General features: G+C 50.6%; 1 protein-coding gene across 9 annotated transcripts in view; it reads right to left on the minus strand.

The window, feature by feature from the left end:
- Nucleotides 1-13,241, minus strand: part of HTR4 (5-hydroxytryptamine receptor 4) — a 69,413-nt gene extending 56,172 nt beyond the window's left edge. For 2 of the 9 annotated variants that reach the window (XR_012582818.1, XM_074552365.1), the window contains exon 1: nucleotides 11,284-13,124. The gene's annotated coding sequence lies outside the window, so the exon portion shown is untranslated. Of the gene's footprint in view, nucleotides 1-11,283 lie in introns of all 9 variants that reach the window. The other 7 variants (XR_012582819.1, XR_012582820.1, XR_012582821.1 and 4 more) reach the window with 7 other exon arrangements.
- Nucleotides 13,242-22,301: the final 9,060 nt, after the last annotated feature.

Here is a 22,301-nt window from a genome sequence, read left to right on the forward strand (position 1 = left end):
CATTTCTTTTACCTGGATGCTTTTCCCAGGGCTGGAAAGGAAATCGGGCAGGCTCTCAGCCCCCAGAATGGCCTGGCAGCCTCCCAAGCCACTTCACAGTCACTCACGATGAATAATTTGTCATTTTGGATTTTTAAAAATTTCTATTTTTCATTCTTGCTCTCCCCAATCCTTTAAGATCCCCCATGCACATTTATCACCACACACCTTTCTGCTCTGAGTTTGTTTTACCCTGAAATCCCCTGACTCCAGCAGTGCTGCACTTTTTAGTGGGTCCTAACTTGCCCTTTAAAGAAATTATTCCTTTGAGGAATGAACACCCACCTTAACTTGAGAGCTGATTCTCCCACTGCATTAATTCTATTAATTAATTCTATTTCCTTCACTCCAATTAAATATAATTTCTACCAGCACAAGAGACCCAGCCCACTGTGGCCAGACCCTCTCTGTAAATACCTTAGGAATTAATGAAATTAATTATCATTATTAATAATAATAATAATAATTGAGCTCAGATTTTGGAGTAATGGTACCAATTTATTGATTTTTATCCCAAGAGGAGGTGCTGCCTGCCTTGAACAAACCCCACCATCCTCAGCTGCCTCTGGAAGCTCCTCCAGACACAATAGAACCTAAAATAACAGTGATAAAGGATAAATAATAAATTTAAAAGGCTGCTGAGCACCAGGTTTACAGCAGAGGCTGGGGAGGGCCAGCCAAGGGCACAGTGGCTGTAAGGTTAAATGTGGATTTATCAGGGTTGGATCCTGTGTAACAAACCTGCCTGCACCCCTGAAATCCCTGAGACCTTTCCCAACATCCCAGAGGATGCACAAAAGCATTTTTGTGGGATTTGGCAGAGCTCAGGGCTCCTCAAGGTCCCTGCACAGCCTGCTGTGGGTGAGATCCTCCTGGGATGGAGGGCGCGGATGGAGAATTCAGGAGTGTCTCCATCTGTGCCCAGTGGGATTTTGGACCTTGCCCTGCACCCATCCCACCCCTGACCTTGGAAATCCCAGATGTGATGGCATCAATTGGCCTGGCCTCCCCAAACCTGCCTCATTTCTGCACTGACCTCCCCAAACCTGCCTCATTTCTGCACTGACCTCCCCAAACCTGCCTCATTTCTGCACTGACCTCCCCAAACCTGCCTCAGTTCTGCACTATCTGCTGCAGCCCTTCTGCTCCTGCTCCTTTTCATCCTCTTCCTCCTTTTCCTCCTCCTCCTTCTTCTTCTCCTCCTTCTGCTCCTCTTCTTTCTCTTCCTCCTTCTTTTCCTCCTCCCCCTTTTCCTTTTCCTTCTCTTCCTCCCTCTCCTTTTCCTCCTGCTCCTCTTCTTCCTTTTCTTCCTCCTCCTCTTCCTCCTTCTCCTCTTCTTCTTCCTTTTTCTCCCTTTCCTCCTCCTCTTCCTTCTCCTTCTCTTCCTTCTCCTCCTCCTTGTTCTCTTCCTCTTGCCCATCTTCTTCCTCCTCCTTTTCTTTTGCTTCTTCTCCCTTTCCTCCTCCTCCTTCTTCTTCTCCTCCTTCTGCTCCTCTTCTTTCTCTTCCTCCTTCTCCTCCTCCCCCTTTTCTTTTTCCTTCTCTTCCTACCTCTCCTTTTCTTCCTCCTCCTCTTCCTCCTTCTCCTCCTCCTCCTTCTCTTCTTCTTCTCCCTTTCCTCCTCCTCTTCCTTCTCCTTCTCTTCTTTCTCCTCCTCCTCCTCCTCTTCCTCCTGCCCATCTTCTTCCTCCTCCCTTTGCCTGGCAGGAGATGCCACCAGGCCCTGCTCTGGAAGGTGCAGAAGTGAACTTTGAGCTCTCCTAGCACAAATCAGTGTCAGGAGGGACACCCAGCACGGAGCACTGAGCTTTGGTGACCCCAATTCCCTGGAAGCTGCTCCCTGCAGGCATTCAGGGCAGCAATCAGGTGTTCCCCACCCTGCTTTCCATCCCAGCTCGGGGACAGGCATGGGGAGAGGGCAGGGAGAGGCTGGGCTGGCAGGAGGAGCAGCCCCAGCCCCAGGAGAGGAACTGACATTGCAGTTTGTGCCCCGCTCATTTCACAGTAAATAAAGAATTAAGGAAGATTGCTGGAAATGTGTCCATTCAGGCAGCAGCTCGGTTTCCTGTTAATTGCTTGGGAGTGAGGGAGGAGGGGAAAGTGTGGAGACATCACAATGAGCAGCCTGGTGAGCACTGAGCGAGTACCCAGCCCTGACTCTGCACTTGCGCTGCTCGTGACAGAAACAGAGATGTGCTCTCACAAACCCTGCTTGGTGACATAAAAAATAAACCCATCTCTCAGGGAGAGAGTGCAAAGTGATTTATCCTGGCATTTGTTCTGCAGGAAGGAGTGGCACCGGTGCCACCAGCAGGGCAGCCCCAGTGTCCCCAGTGGCTCCCACTGCCCTGGGACTGGAGCCAGCTGAGCACGGGGTGAGGAGGGGAAGGACCAGCCCAAATCACAGAATGGGATGGTTTGGGATGGGAGGAATGGGATGGAATGGGGTGGTTTGGGTTGGGAGGAATGGGATTGTTTGGGATGGGATGGAATGGGATGGTTTGGGATGGGAGGAATGGGATGGAATGGGGTGGGAGGAATGGGATGGAATGGGATGGAATGGGGTGGTTTGGGTTGGGAAGAATGGGATGGAATGGGGTGGTTTGGGTTGGGAAGAATGGGATGGAATGGGGTGGTTTGGGTTGGGAAGAATGGGATGGAATGGGGTGGTTTGGGTTGGGAGGAATGGGATGGAATGGGATGGTTTGGGATGGAAGGACCTCAGAGCTCATCTCATTCCACCCCAGCCATGGCAGGGACACCTCCCACTGTCCCAGGTGCTCCAAACCCATCCAGCCTGGCCTTGGGCACTGCCAGGGATGCAGGGGCAGCCCCAGCTGCTCTGGGCACCCTCACAATGAGGAATTTCCTCCCTGCATCCCATCTGAACCCACTCTCTGCCAGCTGCAGCCATTCCCTGTGTCCTGGCACTCCAGGCTCCTGTACAAGACCCTCCCCACCATTCCTGGCTCCCTCCACATTAACCCTGTCCTGTTCCAAGCCTGGCCTTGTCCCTGCACCTCCCAGGGATGGAAGCTGCTGGAAAGCCTGGAGATCCTGGGATGTTCATCCTGGTGCACTGAGGAAGGAGGAGGGAGAGCCCCTGCTCACATCACACCTCCCAAAGCCAGCCAGGACAACCAGCCAGAAAAAAAGGGGCTGTGAACAGGGAAGCAGGAAACCCTGAGCTGGCACAGCCTCCTGCCCTGTTATCTGCACCTTTGGTTTATTGTGTTTAATCAGGCTTTTGATCTGGAGGAAGAACATCCAAAGAGAAAACTGCACCAAAATCTTTTGTCAGCACCAACTTTGCAGATCCAAGAAAAGCTCAGAGCAGCACCAAGGCAGCAGATCCAGCAAACAGCTTTTCTGTTGGCTTTTTCACAGAAAATCACATTACTCTGCAATCAGGCTTCTCCAACAGGAAGTCCCCATTTGTCACTTAAAAAACCAACTCACCACCAGGGAAATCTGCCATGCAGTTGTTTCAGCTCTGTGTTTCTTTCCAGGCTGTAAAGCAGATTCTGAGGCCATGGAAGGGACCCTGAGGAGCAGTTTCAGCAGACCCAGCTATACTTCACCCTGACATCTGGAGATGGAGATTCCACATTCTCCTTGTGCAGCCCCCCAGGGGTAGCACATGGAGGGAATTTTTTAGGCTCTCTCCTAAATCTTCCTTGCTGCATTTTATTGCTGTGACTATTTTTCCCCTGCCCTTGTTTATTCCTGCACCTGGGGGATGCAAACTTGTCCCCAAATCTCCAGCAGCCAGGAGTTCCTGCTGGATGGGATTGTGGCAATGGGGAAGGGCTGTGAGCACACCCCACTGTTTGTTATTAGCAATAATGGCAGTGGTGGCAGCAGATTAACTCTCGATTAACGTTCCTCTGCTGCTCATCCCTGTGTGTTTGCATCCCAAGGGCTCCCTGGCACAGGAGCTGAGAGGTTTTCTGGCTCTGCAGTGCTTCCCAGGCAATTCCTTCCTTCTCCACATCCCTCCCCTTCAATAAACATCTGATGCCACAGCTCCATGGCACAGCGACCTCCTGCAGGTTTCCATGGCTGATGGAAAATCCCAGGGGAATTCTTGCTGCAGGGGCCACCCCACAGCCACCTCTCACCTCTCTCCAGGCTGCTCCTCCTGCTCCTTTTAGCTGGGTTTTGTTTAATGCTCATCACCTAAAAATGTTCCCACGAGCCAAGATTGGAGCTTTCAGTCTCTCCTGGGCTGCCTATTTTTGGATCCTTGATCTGGGCTCTCAAAGCTGGTTTTTTTTTGTTTGTTTGTGTTTGTTTTTAAATAAACAAAAGCTGGAACAATGAATGTCTGGGCAGCCAGAGAGCAGTGAGGGATGAGGTGTTTGCTGAAGGGAGGGATGTGGAGAAGGAAGGAATTGCCTGGGAAGCACTGCAGAGCTAAAAAACCTCTCAGCTCCTGTGCCAGGGAGCCCATGGGATGCAAACACACAGGGATGAGCAGCAGAGGAACATTAATCCAGAATTAATCTGCTGCCACCAGTGGCATTATTGCTAATAACAAACAGTGGGGTGTGCTCACAGCCCTTCCCCACTGCCACAATTCCATGCAGCAGGAACCCTTTCCTCTGCTCCAAGCTTCTCTTCTCCGAGCTCACAATTTCCCAGCTTCCAGGTATTTGTGCTCACACTGCCCTGACCTCACCCCAGACTGTCCCCACAGGTGAACAACCCAGATTTCTCCTGCCTTTTGGCATTTACTTGGTAAATGGCTGTTCCATGGAGCAGGGAAACCCTGAGCTGAATGGGCAGAAGGAAATCCCTTCTTCCTCCAGCTCCCAATTCTCTGGCTGTGTTTTAATCATCCCCCAGCAAGTTCTGCCTGCTGTATTTTATTAAAAGCAAACACAAGTGCAGAAGGGCTGCTTGTTTTCCTCCCTGAGCTGCAATAGAAGGGATCTGATCAATAAAACAGCTCGGCCGAGCAGAGCCCATGGAAAAGGAGGCACTCATAAAAGGCATCTTTGCAATTAGCTTTTATCAGCTCCATGATTTTCTGCTGACCAGGGAGCTCCTAAACTCAGAGCAGCAGGGAGATGCTTGCTCTGACCTTCCCTGCTGCCCCTGGGCTCAGAGCAGGCTGGGCTGCTCAGGGGGGCTCCAGTGAGAGGTTTGGGGGCTGCAGAGCTCAATCTGCTGTGTCTGTCCCTGAGGGTCCCTGTGCAGCACAGCCTGAGGGCAGAGCCAGGGACAGGCAGGGCATGGAGGCAAAGGGGAGGAGGGAACTTCATTTTCCACAGCAGAAAGGGATGGGAGCTCCATTCCTTTCATTTTCCACAGCAGAAAGGAAAGGGAACTCCATTCCCTTCATTTTCCACAGAAGGAATGCATGGGAACTCCGTTCCCTTCACTTTCCACTGCAGAAGGGAACTCCATTCCTTTCATTTTGCACAGAAGGAATGCACGGGAGCTCCATTCCCTTCATTTTCCACAGAAGGAATGCACGGGAGCTCCATTCCCTTCATTTTCCCCAGAAGGAATGCACGGGAGCTCCATTCCCTTCACTTTGCACAGCCCAGGCCCTCGGGTGCTGTTTGCCTCTGCCACAGGACCTGTTCTGCTCTCACCTTCCCATTTCTGCCCCTGCCTGCCCAGTGCCTTCTCTCACCTGGAGTTTGGTGACAGCTCAGCAGATTTTGTTCATTGCAGGCCCAATCTGACTCTGTCCTCCCCTGTTCTGACTCTTCCATTTGAGCCCAGCAGAGCAGTTCCTGAACACAACATTCTGGTGGTTCTCACTCTTCTTGGAAGATGTTTTCCTTCATCCTTAACCCCCTGCTCATTACTATTTCACAGATTCCTTTAGCCTGTCTTATCAGACACCTACATGCTCTAATTCCTAATTTATATTCATTGCTGCAACTTTCCCTTATTTTTCTGGGGACAGTGTTGACTGGGTTTGGGTTTCTATTTTATGTCCCTTTTTCCCTTCTCTGCTGAATGATAAAAATTCTGCTTGGCAGTTTTTCCTGGTAGGGAAAACATGTTTTTCTAACAATCCCATGGAGGGCCCATGGAGAACAAACATGTTCCACTGCCTTGGCTCATCTAAAATCAGCTGCAGATCTGTCAGACAGAGCTCTGAGAGGGGCTTCAATGGGGGCTTCAGGGATGCCAAAGCAGCCATGAAGAGCCAGATCACCCCAAACATGCTCCTCAAGCTCTTCTGCTCCATGTGGAACCAGCCTGGCTCTCACCTCGCCATCATTTCCCTGCCAGGGCCCAGCCCAGCACCCCCTGGTCGAGCTGAGGAGCCCCAGAAGGGCCAGGACCCCTCAGAACAACTTCTGGGTGATGAGCAGGGAGCAGCTCCATTGCTGGGTCCAGAGCTTCAGCTGCTTCCCTCGAGTCCTCTCAGGGAGGAGACCTCTGAGAGAGGTTTAAGGGTGAAATTCCTGATGGTAGAACAGCCCTGCTGCACCCAAAATGGGGGATCCATGAGGCCACAGTAACCCTTTATTCCTGGGGAAGCTGTTGTGGGCTTTCCATGGATACACCACAAAACGGGATTTTGAGGCCAGATTAACCCTTGTGCCCCTGGTGTGAATTTTCCATGGGTACACCCAAAATGGGGGGTTAATGAGGCCAGATTAACCCTTGTGCACCTGGTGTGAATTTTCCATGGGTACACCCAAAATGGGGGGTTAATGAGGCCAGATTAACCCTTGTGTACCTGGTGTGAATGTTCCATGGGTACACCCAAAATGGGGGGTTAATGAGGCCAGATTAACCCTTGTGCACCTGGTGTGAATGTTCCATGGGTACACCCAAAATGGGGGGTTAATGAGGCCAGATTAACCCTTGTGCACCTGGTGTGAATTTTCCATGGGTACACCCAAAATGGGGAGTTAATGAGGCCAGATTAACCCTTGTGCTCCTGGTGTGAATTTTCCATGGGTACACCCAAAATGGGGGGTTAATGAGGCCAGATTAACCCTTGTGCTCCTGGTGTGAATTTTCCATGGGTACACCCAAAATGGGGGGTTAATGAGGCCAGATTAACCCTTGTGCTCCTGGTGTGAATTTTCCATGGGTACACCCAAAATGGGGGGTTAATGAGGCCAGATTAACCCCCGTGCACCTGGGGAAGGTGGTGTGAGTGGCTGCTCAGCTGCTGGCAGGGCTAATGTGGAATTTTAGAGCTTTGGAGGACTCCCAAGCACAGAGATGGAAGCCTCAGGCAGGTGTGGGCACAGGCAGACACTGCAGGGACAAAGAGAGGAGATGAGAGGGGGTTTGGGGGCTGAGAACCTCTGGGGATGAGGGCAGAATTGGGGATGGGATTCACTGAAGGCAGGGGGAGAATTGGGGATGGGATTCACTGAAGGCAGGGGGAGAGTTGGGGATGGGATTCTCTGAAGGCAGGGCCCTGAACTGCTCCCTCAGCTCAGGAAGCACAGACCCAGAGCCCAGAAAAGGAGAATGATCTCCCTGCCCAGCTCGGTGCAGGAACAGCCCCAGCCCTGCTGCACCACCCAAACCCGGGCACTGCTCTCTGCAAACCCACCTGGAATAACCAAACCCTCCAGGCTGCTCCAGGGCAGGGCACAAACACCCAGCAGCACCCACAGAGGGGCTGAGAGTGGAATTTCCCCTCACCTCCCCATGCCAGGCTGGCACAGCACCCTGTGCCCTCTCCAGAGCCTCGGGGCCGCTGCACCTCCAGCCATTCTCTCTAATTGTTTCCCTAATCACATCAAATTGCCCGAGCTCCGTTTGTGCTCCTGCAGAGTAATGTGCTTTCCCCCAGGCCCCGCTGGCCGTGTCTCCCCACACTGCAGCCACTCCTCAGGGCTGAGGGGGCTCTGGATCACATTATGGGCTCTAATAAAAATAATTCTAATGGAATTACACAACGAGACCAGATTAAAGGCAGCTGCTTTGCAAATCCTGGGCTTGGGTTGGTGTTAGCTGAGGGAAGAAGCACATGGATCATCCCTCTCCCACCCTCTGCCCCAGCTTAAGCAAAGGTAACATCTCCCTGACAAATAATAATATAATAAAGGTAGTCCCACAAAAAGTGCACCAGGGAATGCCAGCAAACAGAAGTGCAAGGGGTTAAATGCAAAAGCCATGAAGCACTTTCCCCCTTTCCTGTAAACTGCACCACAATGAGTTCCTCACACTCTGCTGCCTTAGGGATCCACCAGGTTTACAAAGGAATACTGGCACCATTTAATCGGGTGTATTTGTCTTTTTTGAGAGGTTTTTTCAGAGACTCCCTAAGGAATGAGGGACAGGAATGGCCACGTCAGAAGAGGGGACAGTCTCTAACCTGACACTCATCAGTGTCTGCTCTGCAGATGGGCAGGGAAGCCCAGAGTGGATATTAATTAGTTGTGTTCCATGAGAGATTTCCTTTAACCCCCAGAACTTGGCACTGACACCCCAGATTTTAACCACGGGGTTCTCAGGACTTACACCAACATTCTCTGCAGCCACAGAATCCCAGAATCATTTGGAAAAGCCCTCCCAGCCCATTGAGTCCAGGCTGTGCCACATCCCCACCTTGTCCCCAGCACTGAGTGCCACCACCAGGGATGGGGATCCAACCCTCCCTGGGCAGTGCCAGTGCCTGAGCCCCCTTTCCATGGGGAAATTCCTGCTGTGCCCACCCTGAGCCTGCCCTGAGCCCCCTTTCCATGGGGAAATTCCTGCTGTGCCCACCCTGAGCCTGCCCTGAGCCCCCTTTCCATGGGGAAATTCCTGCTGTGCCCACCCTGAGCCTGCCCTGAGCCCCCTTTCCATGGGGAAATTCCTGCTGTGCCCACCCTGAGCCCCCTTTCCATGGGGAAATTCCTGCTGATCCCCCCTGATCCAGGCTGACTCCTTTGGATCGCCAGGCAGTGAAGCCAGAGGGGCTCCTCAGTGGAATTACTCAGATCATTTCCATTTTGCCTGGTGAACAAACCCACCCAGGGCACTCCTGCAGCAGGCGCTGGAGGATGCTCTCTCCTGCTTTCCCCTCAAGCAGCAGCTCTGCTTTCAAACACAAACACAGGGAGTGTCCCCACGGTGTCACTGTGGGATGTGCAGGGCGAGCTGCTGCCTCCTCACACCCTCCTGGCTCTCCTACCCCGTCCCGCTGCTCCTGCAGCCAGCACAGCCTGTCCCCACAGAGGACACTGGGGTCCCCTCCTTGTCCCCCCTGTCTGCAGGAGCAGGGGAGGGTGGAAAGCAGGACAGAGCTGGGCAATCCCCAGCTCCTCTTCAGCCCCACTCCCAGCACAGGCTCCTGCATCCTCCATCCCACATCCAGCTGCACCTGCCCTGAATTCACCTGGGAGCTCCTTCCACAGGTTCCAGGTATCTCCAGCCCCAAGGGCTCAGCCTGTTCTGGCTGCACCTGTCCCTTGCTCTTTGTCCTGCCTCAAACTTCCTGGAATACCTGGAAAAGGTGGAAAAATCGAGGCATGCCAGCTGGCTTCAGAGGATGGGCATGAGGAGGAGGAGGGGGAGAGGAGGAAGCACTGCTGGCACTTGCAGGAGCACAGTTGGCACAGGGGAGCTGAATGCACCATTTGGAGGCTTCCTAGAAGGAGCCAAGAGGCTCAGCCAGGGCACTCTTTCTTTTAAATCAGTGCTTACAAAGTCCTGGGCAAACTCAACCATTTCTGTCTGTCAGGTCAGAGCCTGCTGGAGGAAATAAACACACCTTGGTGTGGAAGGAGTTATTACCTAAGCAAACTCAGCCTGACTCATGTTTGTTTTCTAACGGCGTTATTGGACAGCAGTGACAGAGCCAAGGTCAGGCTGCGAGGGAAGATCTCAGAGGGAAGATCTCAGAGGAGAGGAAGGTGCTGCTGCTCCCAGCCCATCACAGCAGTCCCCATTCCTGCTGGGAATGCTCCCATCCCTGTTTCCTGCGGCTCTTCCCCCAAGGAATGGCACTGCACACCCACTGCACATCCCTGGGTGCTTTCCCTGGAGGGTGACCTCAGCCAGGCCATCCTCACCCTCTGCTACACCGACAAAATCCAAATTATCCCCTAAAAACTCCACCCTGCCTTTGCCAAGCAAAACCAGCCAACTGCAGTAACAGGGGGCAGAGAGAAGTCATCCTCTCAAATGTTCCCACTCAAAGGAAAGCATTTTGGGTTTAAGGAGAAATGAAGTCATAATGACATCACACACCTCAAAGCACACTCCAGGCTCCGAAGCTGGCACACCAGGACTGGGCTCCTTCCTCACTGCCCTCAAGCAGCACAAGCTTGCAGCGGGGTAATGTTTTAATTACTCACCTTTCTATCAAGTTCCCGAGGGTGAAGTTTGTTTTGGGGCAGGGGAGATGCCCCAGGGCTGCAGGGAGTGACCCTGCTCTGTCTGTCCCCGATGGGAGCCACACACTGAACCAGAATCAAAGCACCCGGGCTGGGACAGGACTCCTGCGAGCCTCCCCCACCCTGCAGGGATTCTGAGCGAGCTCCAGCAGCAATGAATGCTCCAACCTCAGTGACACCAGCTTGGAACAGACACAGAGCTTGGGGAGCCCCAGGGCGAGCGGAGCTTTGCACTCTGGACCCTGGCACAGCACAGAGCTGCCCAGTGCTGGAAAGCACCTTCTTCACCACAGAATTGCACAACTGTTAAGGCTGGAAGTCCCCTCTGAGATCCTCCACACGTTCTCCCAGCACCGCCAGAGCCACCGCTGAGCCTGTCCTCAAGCACCACAACCCGCCCGTGCCCTGAGCTCCTCATTCATCCTCGCTTCAGTGAACGAAATTTCCCACTGGTGCAGAGCCCGCCGAGCCTCTCCTCCCCTCCCCGGGACTTGCCCCGTGCCAGGGCTCCGTGCCCACCCCAGTCCCGTTCCTCCTGCGGGTCAGTGCTGCCCATCCCGGGGTTCTGCTGGGCACCGGAGCCACCGAGTGCTGCTCGCTGCCACCTTCACGGCCACCGGACCAGCCTGACTGCCTTCCTCACCTCCTCTCCCTCCGAGCGCCCCGGGGCTCTGCCGCGAACCCGGGGGATACCGGGCACCCAAACCGGGGGATACCGGGAGCCGCACCCGGGGTGGGACACCGGGCATCGCACATGGTGAAATACCGAGCACCGGAACCGGGTAATACCGGACACCGCACCCGCGTCACCCCCGCGCTGCCGAGGGGCGCTCCCCGGGCGATGCCGGCGAACATTTTCCCCCAGAGCCGGTTTGCCCCCGCTCCCAGCGGAGCTCCGTCCTCCCGCTCCCTCCGCCGCTCCTGCTCACCGTGGCCGGGGCAGAGCCCCGCGGTGCCCGGCGCGGCTCCCCCGGTGCTGCCGCTCATGCTGGCGGGATGGGGCAGGGCGGCTGCCGGCGCTGCCCGGGTGCGGATGCGGAGCCTCCTGCCCGCCCAGGTGCGGGTGCGGTTTATCCTGGCCGGGATGCGGTCTGTCTGTCCTGCCCGCTCAGGTGCGGGTGCGGGGCTGTGCTCCTGCCCAGGTGTGGATGCGGTCTGTCCTGCCGGGGATTCCGTCTGTCCGGGTGCGGGGCCGCGCTCCTGCCGAGGCTCCGCGGGCAGCGCCTCCCCCGGCCCCGCACGGAGCGCGGGGGTGCCCGCGCTGTCCCCGCCCCGCCCGGGGAAAGCCGGGGCCGCTCCTCCCCAGAGACCAACCCCGAGCTCGCCCCGGAGCCGTGCGGGCGCCGCGGGCAGCGCAGCTCTCCCTTTATCCCGAGAATTCTCGCCGATGCTTCTCCCTCCCTTTCGGAGCGATTCGGGGATCGGTGGCGTGGTTTGGTTGCTTGTGTGCAGAAGGGAAGCGGAGCAAGCCCATGTTACTATAACTTGCTCGGTTGGAGCCGCTTTTTAAAGATCTGAGGGGTTTTGGCAAAGATCTTTCAATGGATTTCTCAAAACAAACAAAAGATTGGCGCTATTTCCAAGCACGCTGCAAAGGCTTTTTCAGCTGCAGCATCAGCTCCTCTGACATTATTGGAGCTTTGGCAGCTGAAATCTGGCCCTGACACCCTTAACAAAGCTCAGTCCTGGCAGAGCAGGACACCACAAGCAGCTCATCAGCTGAGCTTTTAAAATACCCATTGAAATCAGCCCAGCACAAGCCCAGGACCCGAGCAGCTCCTTCCCCAGGTGTGCTCACCTTCACCTCTCACTTCTGCAGCTGCACTTTGGGGTCTGGGGCTTTCAAGCTGTACAGGGCTGGGATTCCTCAGAGATCTCTGGGTTCACAGGGAGATCCAGAGCACGCTCAGGGTCACAGATAGAATTTGCTTTGGAGCATTTCCATGCCCTTTAACCACAGCTGAGGTCCTTGCCCCTCCAAAGGACATCTCCACTTGTGTGTGGATGCAGGAGAAACCAGAGCACCCACAGAAGTGCAATACCTGCTTCTTACTGTCAAAATAAATCCAAAATGTAAATTTATATTAAACACATTATCAACTTGTTTGATAGGACTCGTGTTTTTAAGATCTGGGAGGGTGTTGGCAATGATTTTTCAATGGATTTCTCCAAAATTTGGTGATGTTTTCAGGCAGAGCAGGCAAACAGCACCCAGTGTGCTGCATGTGTTTGTCCATCACTATAGAAACTGAAAGACAGAGAAAGAATAACATTAACAAAAGTAAACCCCATCCAAGCCATGAAGAAACACTTTGTCACAGAGTGGATTTTCTCAGAGGACCCAAACCAAAGTGAATGAAGCTGGTCTGGGTGGAGCTGTTAAAGAGTTCCTGAAACAATTTTGGCTTGCCTGCATTTTCCTCTCCATGGTACTGATGTGAGTTTTCTGGACATTATTAGTATTTACTAACAGCAGACACTAGTGTTAGCTACTCACTAGTGTAGCCTCCAGATTTAATGCTGAATTTATACATAAATTCTTCCTGGAGCAAACACTTGTAGTTCTTGCTGGCAAGATCTGAGTGCTCAGAGCAGCTCCTCACCTGCCTCCCATGGTGCTCCCAGCCAGGCTCGCCAGCAGCACCTCCCAAAGGGGAAAATGGCACAAAAAGGGAAAATTCAGAGCGTGGAGCCCTGAGCCAAGGCCATGCCGAGTCTGCACTGGGGGAGGATGGGGTCGGGTGGGTTTCTGTGCTCTCCTTTCAATGCCTGGGTGAGGAATTGAGGGCCAGCAGAGCTCTGGGCTCTGGGCAGGGTTAAAGCTGCTCAGGGGAGGATTTGGAGCCTGGGGAAGGCAGAGCTCAAACCCCTTCACCCCTGGCTGCTCTGAACCGGGGGCATGTTTGTTTTTAACACATGCTGGCGCCATGGTCCATCTCCCTCCTCTCCATGCAGCTTTCTCTCCAGGACTGGCAAAAGTTTATTCCACCTGCATGGGATGCCTAAAAAAAAGATTGAATTAAATTTTTAAACAGGAAAATTGGAAAGTATCAGAGAGAGAGATAAAGCACTGGAGTCTGGGGTTTTTTTCCTCCCCTCCTCCTTTTCCTCCTGCTGTAACAATGATGAATCCCAAGATCTGGTGGAGAGGGAGAGTGGCTGAGTGATTCATCGGGACTGAATCACAGCCGCTCTGCAGAGGAATTCGCTGCTGCTGCTGCTGCAGGTGCAGCTCCATCCCTGCCCTGGGTCCCTCCCTGCTGCCCCTCCAGGAGCAGAGCGGGACAGGAACCCATGAAAACAGAGAGAGCAGCTCGGGGTGAGCCCCCTCCGAGCAGCCCCGCTCTCCTCTGCCCACGTGGGAGGGATTTTATCCAAAGGGAGCAGGAATACATTGATTTTCTGATTTTCTGAGGGTTTTGCCCACGGCTGGATCACGCAGCCTCCCACTCCCCCGGGGAAGAACTTTCCTTCTGTTCCTTTTGAAATGCAAGCCTTCCCCTCCCTCTGAGATCCCCCCACTAATGCTGGGGTGCAGCAGCAGTTGGTACCCAGAGCTGGGCTGGAAAGTGGGGATGCAGCAGCTGAATTCCTGGGATTTCCCAGGGTTCGGATTTTCTGAGGGACATCACAGGAGAGGCAGGAGAAAAATTCTGCTCTGCAGCTGATTTGCAGCATCAGCTGGGTTGGTGCTTGTCCTTACACAGGATTTTGTCTCTCTGTTGTCACCACCTCCTCTGCTCACATCACTCACACCCAGAGCTCTGCGGATTGCCAGGAATTCACATTCCCTGATTCCTGCTGAAAGGGCCCAGCCAAACCCAGGTGGGGACAGCTCAGAACTGAAAGGGCCAGGGAGGAGAAGGTCACCCTGGAGGTTCCCAAACTGACAGGTTTTAAATAATCCAACTCTGCCATCTGTGGTAGGAGCTGTCCCTGCCTGCAGAGCACTCTGATCCACTCCCCACAGTCATTTACAGCTCTACCTGCAGACACAAACATAAACCCCAGCTTAAGGCAGCTAAGTGTTAAATAGTTAAATATTAGCTTTAAAGCAGAACTTTTGGGTCATTTTTACCAGTGTAACTATCACTGTTCACAACACAGACATTGCTGGCTCAGCTGTCATTGGAGGGGCACAGAATTATTTTAAAAGACCCTCTCAGAGTGACCCTGGGATAAATTTGTTACCTCAGGACCAAAGGTGGAACCAAAGCAAGGGCCAGCCATGCCAGCATCACCTGGAGAGTCAGAGCTGGAGGCAAATCCCACATTTACAATAATGGGCTGCAAACCACTGAACAATCCCTCAGGAATGTGAGGGTGAGACTGCTCCTGGGAGAGCTCTCTGAGTCCTGGCCCATCTCAATCTCTCTCTGTAGGCTGCACAAGTGTGACAGAACTTTCCATCATTTCAACTGCTTTTTCCCAAAATCCTATTTCTAATCAACAGTTTCCACTTGGTTCTCTGCTCCAGCAAGGAAGTTCTGGAAGAAAAATAAAAGTGAAGCAGAAATCCATCTCCTGCCATCCCCCCAGGGCTGAGGGTGGGTGGGTGCCTGTCCTCCTGCCCTGCAGAGCTCCTTCCCCTCCCTGAAAGCACGGGGATGGGCTCTGGGATGTGGAGCCCTCCTGGGCTGCTCATTTCCATGCAGATGAGGCTGTGTGTAATTCCATGTGAGTGTAATTCCCTGTGAATACAGATAACTGATGGGGCTGTGAATAAGAGAGCTGAGTGAATCATTCATCATGGATTATTGATAGGATTAATTTTACCTCTTTCTCTGCTCTCAGGATGCCCACGAGCCCCCCCCTGAATTTATTTTCCCCCTCTTTAATGGAATATTTCTGGACACAAAGTAGATTAAAACCGAGTAATTTTCCTGCTCTTTGCTGGGCTGAATGAGATGTTTGCTGTCAGGTTAACCCTTGCAGACTCGCCCTGGAGTGTCTTCCCTGCTGGTATCACACCCCTTGGGGTCACACTGGGATTTTTAACATCAGCTCTGCTCCAGACAGGACATTCCCAGCTCTGTGTGTGATATTCTGTGTCCCCTCACTGGTGTGACAAAGGTCCTGCCCTGTCCCCAGACAGGACATCCCCAGTTCTGGGTGTGCTGTTTCTGCGTCCCCTCACTGGTTTGATCCTGCCCCATTTCCAGACAGGACATTCCCAGCTCTGTGTGTGATTTTTCTGTGTCCCCTCACTGGTGTGACAAAGGTCCTGCCCTGTCCCCAGACAGGACATTCCCAGCTCTGTGTGTGATATTCTGTGTCCCCTCACTGGTTTGATTCTGCCCCATTTCCAGACAGGACATCCCCAGCTCTGTGTGTGATTTTTCTGTGTCCCCTCACTGGTGTGACAAGGTCCTGCCCTGTCCCCAGACAGGACATCCCCAGTTCTCTGTCCCTCAGTGGTTTGATCCTGCCCCATTTCCAGTCAGGACATTCCCAGCTCTGTGTCCCCTCACTGGTTTGATCCTGCCTCATTTCCAGACAGGACATTTCCAGCTCTGTGTGTGCTGTTTCTGTGTCCCCTCACTGGTGTGACAAGGTCCTGCCCTGTCTGCTTGGGGCTCCCTCAGCCCCCAGCCCCACAGGGATGGTTTGGGGTGAATTTCCCCAGGATTGCTCCCTGGAGATGGCTGCAAACCCTGCTGGGGCCTGCTGCTGTTTCCATGGCAGCACGGAGCCAATTCCTCTTGGATTGAGCACAAACCAAAATAAACCTGCAGGGAGGTTTCCCCCTGCCCAGCCCTGCCCTTGGGGACCCTCTGCCCCCCCTTTGTCCCCTGAGCTCCCTGGGCTGCTGTCAGCAGTGCCTCGGTTCTTTGGGGCTTCTGTGAGATGCAAAACCAATTTCCCAAATCCTTTACCTGCTCGGTGAGGCAGCATCATTTCTGATTTTTGATTATCAAACTCCTATCAAAAACAAAAGGAAAAAGAAGGAGAATTCTTTATTCAGAGCTGTTCAAAGAGATGAGAGGAGCCTGCAGGGGGTTTGCAAACCCTCCCTGCCACCCCCCAGAGGTAAAACCAACCCGTGCCCAGGGCAGTGGGTCCTGAGCTCAGCTCCTGCCAGGGCTCCACTTCCCAGGGTGGTTTTTGGTTTTTCCTCACGTTCCTCTCACGTTTCCAGGCTGATATCCAGGGATCTGCACCCACAGGTTGAGGCCAGGCTTTGCTAAGATGGACCCAGGGCTTTTCCCCTCTCTGGCTGGCACTCAAAGGCACAGCTGGGATGTGCCCAGCCAGCCCTGGGTCCAATAAATGCAGAAGGAAATTCAGTATTTGCCCCTCCAGGAAACAAACACCAGGAGTTCTCCATCCCAGTTTAACTCACCTCTCATGCCACATTTAACCTCGGCCATTTTCACATCTCCTTCCTGCAGTTTCCACCCTGGTTTGGGCAAAATTCACGGCAAAGCCTTGAGGGGAAGCCATTCTGCAGCTGCCCAGGCACAGCAGGGGCTTTGAGCTGAAAGGGCAGCGAGGATGGGCTGGGCACAGGGTGGGGAGGGCCCAGCAGAGGAAATCACCTCTCAGCAGCAGCAGCTGCTGACCCACACAGCTGTCTGCACAAATGCAGCTTCTGGGGTGACAAAAAAAAGAAAATATAAAAAACTTTAAAAAAAGAAAATGTAAAAAATATAAAAATAAAAATGTCTAAAAATATAAATTGTAAAAATTATAAAATATTAAAGATATAAAAATATTAAAAATATAAAAATAGTTAAATATTAAGATATAAAAATTATAAAATATTAAAAATATAAAAACATTAAAATAAAATACTAGTTAATATTAAAATAATAAAAATATTAAAAATATAAAAAAAGAAAATGTAAAAAATATAAAAATAAAAAATCTAAAAAATATAAATTGTAAAAATTTTAAAATATTAAAAATATAAAATTATTAAAAATATAAAAATAGTTAAATATTAAGATATAAAAATTATAAAATATAAAAATTATAGAAATATTAAAATATAAAATTAGTTAATATTAAAATAATAAAAATATTTAAAATATAAAAAAGAAAATGTAAAAAATATAAAAATAAAAAATCTAAAAATATAAATTGTAAAAATTATAAAATATTAAAAATATAAAATTATTAAAATTTAAAAATAGTTAAATATTAAAATATAAAAATTATAAAATATAAAAATTATAGAAATATTTAAATATAATACTAGTTAATATTAAAATAATAAAAATATTAAAAATATAAAAAAAGAAAATGTAAAAAATATAAAAATAAAAAATTCTAAAAATATAAATTGTAAAAATTATAAAATATTAAAAATATAAAAATACTAAAATTTAAAAATAGTTAAATATCAAGATATAAAAATTATAAAATATTAAAATTATAGAAATATTAAAATATAAAATTAGTTAATATTAAAATAATAAAAATATTAAAAATATAAAAAAGAAAATGTAAAAAATATAAAAATAAAAAATTATAAACATATAAATTGCAAAAATTTTAAAATATTAAAAATATAAAAATATTAAAATTATAAAAATAGTTAAATATTAAGATATAAAAATTATAAAATATTAAAAATATAAAAATATTAAAATAAAATACTAGTTAATATTAAAATAATAAAAATATTAAAAATATAAAAAAGAAAATGTAAAAAATATAAAAATAAAAATTTCTAAAAATATAAATTGTAAAAATTATAAAATATTAAAAATATAAAAATACTAAAATTTAAAAATAGTTAAATATCAAAATATAAAAATTATAAAATATTAAAATTATAGAAATATTAAAATAAAATACTAGTTAATATTAAAATAATAAAAATATTAAAATATAAAAATAGTTACATATTAAATATATTAAAATATAAATATATAAAATATATTAAATATAAAAATATTTCAAAATATAAAAATAATTGGTCAGTTGTGGTCCAGCCACAGCCCCAGGGTGGGACAGCACTGTGACACAACGGGGCCATCCTGTGGCAGGTGGCACTCGGGTCACCAAGAGCCCTCCCCTGCCCTGCTGTGGGAAATAGCAAAGGCAAGAAGACTTTCAGCAAGCTGGGAAAGGAGGCTTTAAAAACAGAGCAGAGAAATTGGAGCTAGAACAGCTGCAAGGTGTGAAAGTGGAAAAGTTACGATGGTAGAGCAAGCAGGGACATGAAACAACAGCTTGAGTTTAGGCTTGGCTGAGATAAATCTTAAGAGTGCAGAAAAATAAGCCAAGCAAGATAGTGGAAGGTTTAAAGCTGAATAATGAAGTGTTGTGTGTTGTTAACAGAAAGCACACAAGGTCTGTGTGCAGCAGGTGTAGGTGTGCTTTTAGTGATTACCTAAACAATTATCTGTGAGTTTAGCAATGTGCTATTGGCCAGAAAGGTTTTAAATGCTCTGGAACAAAGAAATCTTTGGCTGCTGCTGGCAGGACATGAGCTTTGCCACCTTGCAATTGTCTGAAGCATTGATGAGGCTGATGCTGCAATAAAGCTCCAGACCAAACCCCAGCAGTCCCGTCCTGATTGTGAAGAATCCCAGCCCACCCTGCCCTTGGGGTTTCCTCATTTCCTCCTTTTTCCTCATGGGATGAAGCAGAGCTGCCATCCCTGTGCCCTCCTGTCCTCAGGGTGACAGGGACACCCCCTGCCAGCTGCCACATCCACAGAAACATCTGGAGGAGAAGGCCAAGCACTGCCTGGGAGCTCAAAAATCCAATTATATTCCTCTTTCTTTAAAAAGAATAAATTAATGTGAGGTAGAAAACACAGATTCCTCGGTGGGGATGGTCTGAAGTAGAACCAGCTCTGAGATGTCAGCGTTCAGCTCTTTGATTTCTGCTCTGCTCTGGTGAACTCTGGGATCTGCTCTGCACTGGGAGCCTCAGCTGCTGCAGGCTTGGCAGGTATTTCACAAGACATTTCATCTTTCTACAGAAACCACAATTGTGCCTGCTGAAACACTCCCCAGCCACCAAAGAAAGAAAACAAAAGAGACATCTTCTTCTTGTTGTGCTCTTTTTTCAGCCTTTAAACTTAAAAAAGCTCCTTTTCATAACTATGTGGGTTATGCACTTTTTTATTTTAAAGCTGCCATCTCCATGAACTGTTGTGGCTCCCAGGAGTTCAGGCACCTACCTGAAAACCCTAAAGCTGTGGAACATGGAACCAAACTGCAGAATTTCAATAAATGCCAGGGCAGCAGGTGACCAGAGCTGCTCCAGTGCAGCTGGAACTGGAGTCCAGTTTAATGCTGGTGCTCTCCTGATTCAGGGCTTTTAGTTCCTTTCCTGCCTTGCCATTTATCTCTTCCTTCTCCCTGCCCTCCTCTGAGCCTTTTCTGGCTCTCTGGAGGCTGGGGATGCCAGAGGCTTTCATTGCAGGGACAGGGGACTGCAGGATTTGTCACTAAAGGGAGCAGGGGGCTGATCTGCCTCCTGTCCCTGATTGCAGGGCAGAAAAGTGACACCAAGTGGGACAAATGGGCTCCAGCAGCTCCTCTCCATCCAGGGTGGGAAAGGAGCAAAGGGCAGTGTGATGGTGGTCACAGGGGTTTCCAGATGAGGATGTTGACTCCATATGTCAGAAGGCTTGATTTATTATTTTATGATATATATATTACATTAAAACTATCCTAAAAGAATAGAAGAAAAAGTTCTCATCAGAAGGCTGGCTAAGCTAAGAATAGAAAAGAATGAATAACAAAGGTTTGTGGCTTGGACAGAGAGAGAGCCAGCTGACTGTGACTGGCCATTAATTAGAAACAACCACATGAGGCCAATCCCAGATGCACCTGTTGCATCCCACAGCAGCAGATAATCAATGTTTACATTTTGTTCCTGAGGCCTCTCAGCTTCTCAGGAGGAAAAATCTCAAGAAAAAGATTTTCATAAGAAGATGTCAGCTCAGGGGCAGAGCAGCAATTACAGAAAGATTTCCCAGCCCCTGTGGGGATCCCAGGGACCTCAGCCACTGCAAGGATTCCACCCAGAGTCATTTTCCTCCTCAGAGCCTCTCTCCCTCTCCTTCCCCTTTCTCTGTCCCTCAGCTCTGCCAGGCCCCTCTCTGCTGGCTCCTGTGTCACCAGGGACGCATCAATGTCCCCAAGCCTGGCTCCTACCCCAGGAAATCCAGAGCCATCGCCACCTGCAGCTCCCTGCTCAGTTTTCCCTCTTCCCCACGGGCACATCAGCTCCTGCTGGCAGCTCATTCATTGCTCCAGAGCAGTTAGAAGCTGCAGAAACACTCCTTGCCATTCCAGGGGCTGCTTTTCCAGGAGCAGGCACTGGTGCAGCAATCAGCATCTCCAGAGGGGAAGCAATCAGCACCAGCCACAACCTTTCCTCCTCAAAGCTCCCCAGAGGGAAGATTTCAAAGCATCAGAAGGATTTAAACCTGTCCAGCTGCTGCTGAGCCGTAATTACCAGTTGCACAGTCAGCTCCCACCGAGGCTGACAAAGGCTCAGCAGCAAATGCTCTCCTGGTGGCCCTGCTGGGGTATTTATAGGGCCTGGGCAGGCAGGGGGCAGGGGCAGCAGCAGCAGGGGAAGGGAGATGCTGCCAGGGGGGAACATTTGAACATTTGCTTTCGGCTGCCCGGCCTTTCCTCAGCCCCAGCAGGACCCTGGGGTGCAGCCCTTGGCTCTGGGACACAGGGCAGCTCCTGGGGCTGGGACATGGGGGATTTGGGGTGCTGTCCTCAGCAGGAGCCCCCACTGTAGGATTGATGGGGTAGCACGGTCAGGAGGGACAGAGAGCAGAGAGCTCTGCAGCCAGAGCAGGGACTTGGGGTTTATGGCAAAGTCCCCCCCTGAAGTGCCCCATTCCTCTGTTCTGGGGCTGAGGTAACTCCCCGGGGAGTTTCCCCACTCTGGGATGGCCTGAGAGGATCCTTGGAAAGAGCTCCTTGGAGCTGCATCCCAGCCACACCTGGAGCACAAACATCCATCCCAAACATCCAGAGATCTTTGATCAGAGCAGCCCCCCTGGCGCAGCCTTGCCCCAAGAACTGCAAGCAGCCAGGCACACAACTTAAAATCATTTTAAAATCAATTTAAAATCAATTTTTACGCACCAAAAATTCATTTTCCTGAGTACAGCCACAGGATTCCTTTTCCACAAACTTTATTTACAGCAGTCTCCTATCCCTGGGCTTGCAAGCCACAGCTCCCTCCAGCAGGATTTCTTTTGGGGGTGGGAATGGGATGAGTTTTTGGGGTCCCTACCACAGCAGGGATGGGTTGGGATCACTGGATCAGTTTTTGGGGTCCCTGACACAGCAGGAATGGGTTGGGATCACTGGATGAGTTTTTGGGGTCCCTGCCACAGCAGGGATGGGTTGGGATGTGTGGATGAGTTTTTGGGGTCCCTGTCACGGCAGGGATGGGTTGGGATCACTGGATCAGTTTTTGGGGTCCCTGTTATGGCAGGGATGGGTTGGGATCACTGGATCAGTTTTTGGGGTCCCTGTCACGGCAGGGATGGGTTGGGATCACTGGATCAGTTTTTGGGGTCCCTGACACAGCAGGGATGGGTTGGGATCACTGGATCAGTTTTTGGGGTCCCTGTCACGGCAGGGATGGGTTGGGATCACTGGATGAGTTTTTGGGGTCCCTTCCCGAATTCCCGGCCGGTCCCGGCCCCGCTCGCGGCTCACTCGCGCCCTCCAGCGGCCACGCGGGGCAGGCGCAGCTCCGGCCCCGCATCCCGAGCTCGGCCCTCCCCAAACCCTTCCCGAATTCCCGGTCCCATCCCGGGCTCGGCCCTCCCCAAACCCTTCCCGAATTCCCGGTCCCATCCCGGGCTCGGCCCTCCCCAAACCCTTCCCGAATTCCCGGTCCCATCTCGGGCTCGGCCCTTCCCAAACCCTTCCCGAATTCCCGGTCCCATCCCGAGCTCAGCCCTCCCCAAACCCTTCCCGAATTCCCGGTCCCATCCCGGGCTCGG

The sequence above is a fragment of the Zonotrichia albicollis genome, chromosome 15 (genome assembly GCF_047830755.1).
Source record: "Zonotrichia albicollis isolate bZonAlb1 chromosome 15, bZonAlb1.hap1, whole genome shotgun sequence".
Lineage (NCBI taxonomy): Eukaryota > Metazoa > Chordata > Aves > Passeriformes > Passerellidae > Zonotrichia > Zonotrichia albicollis.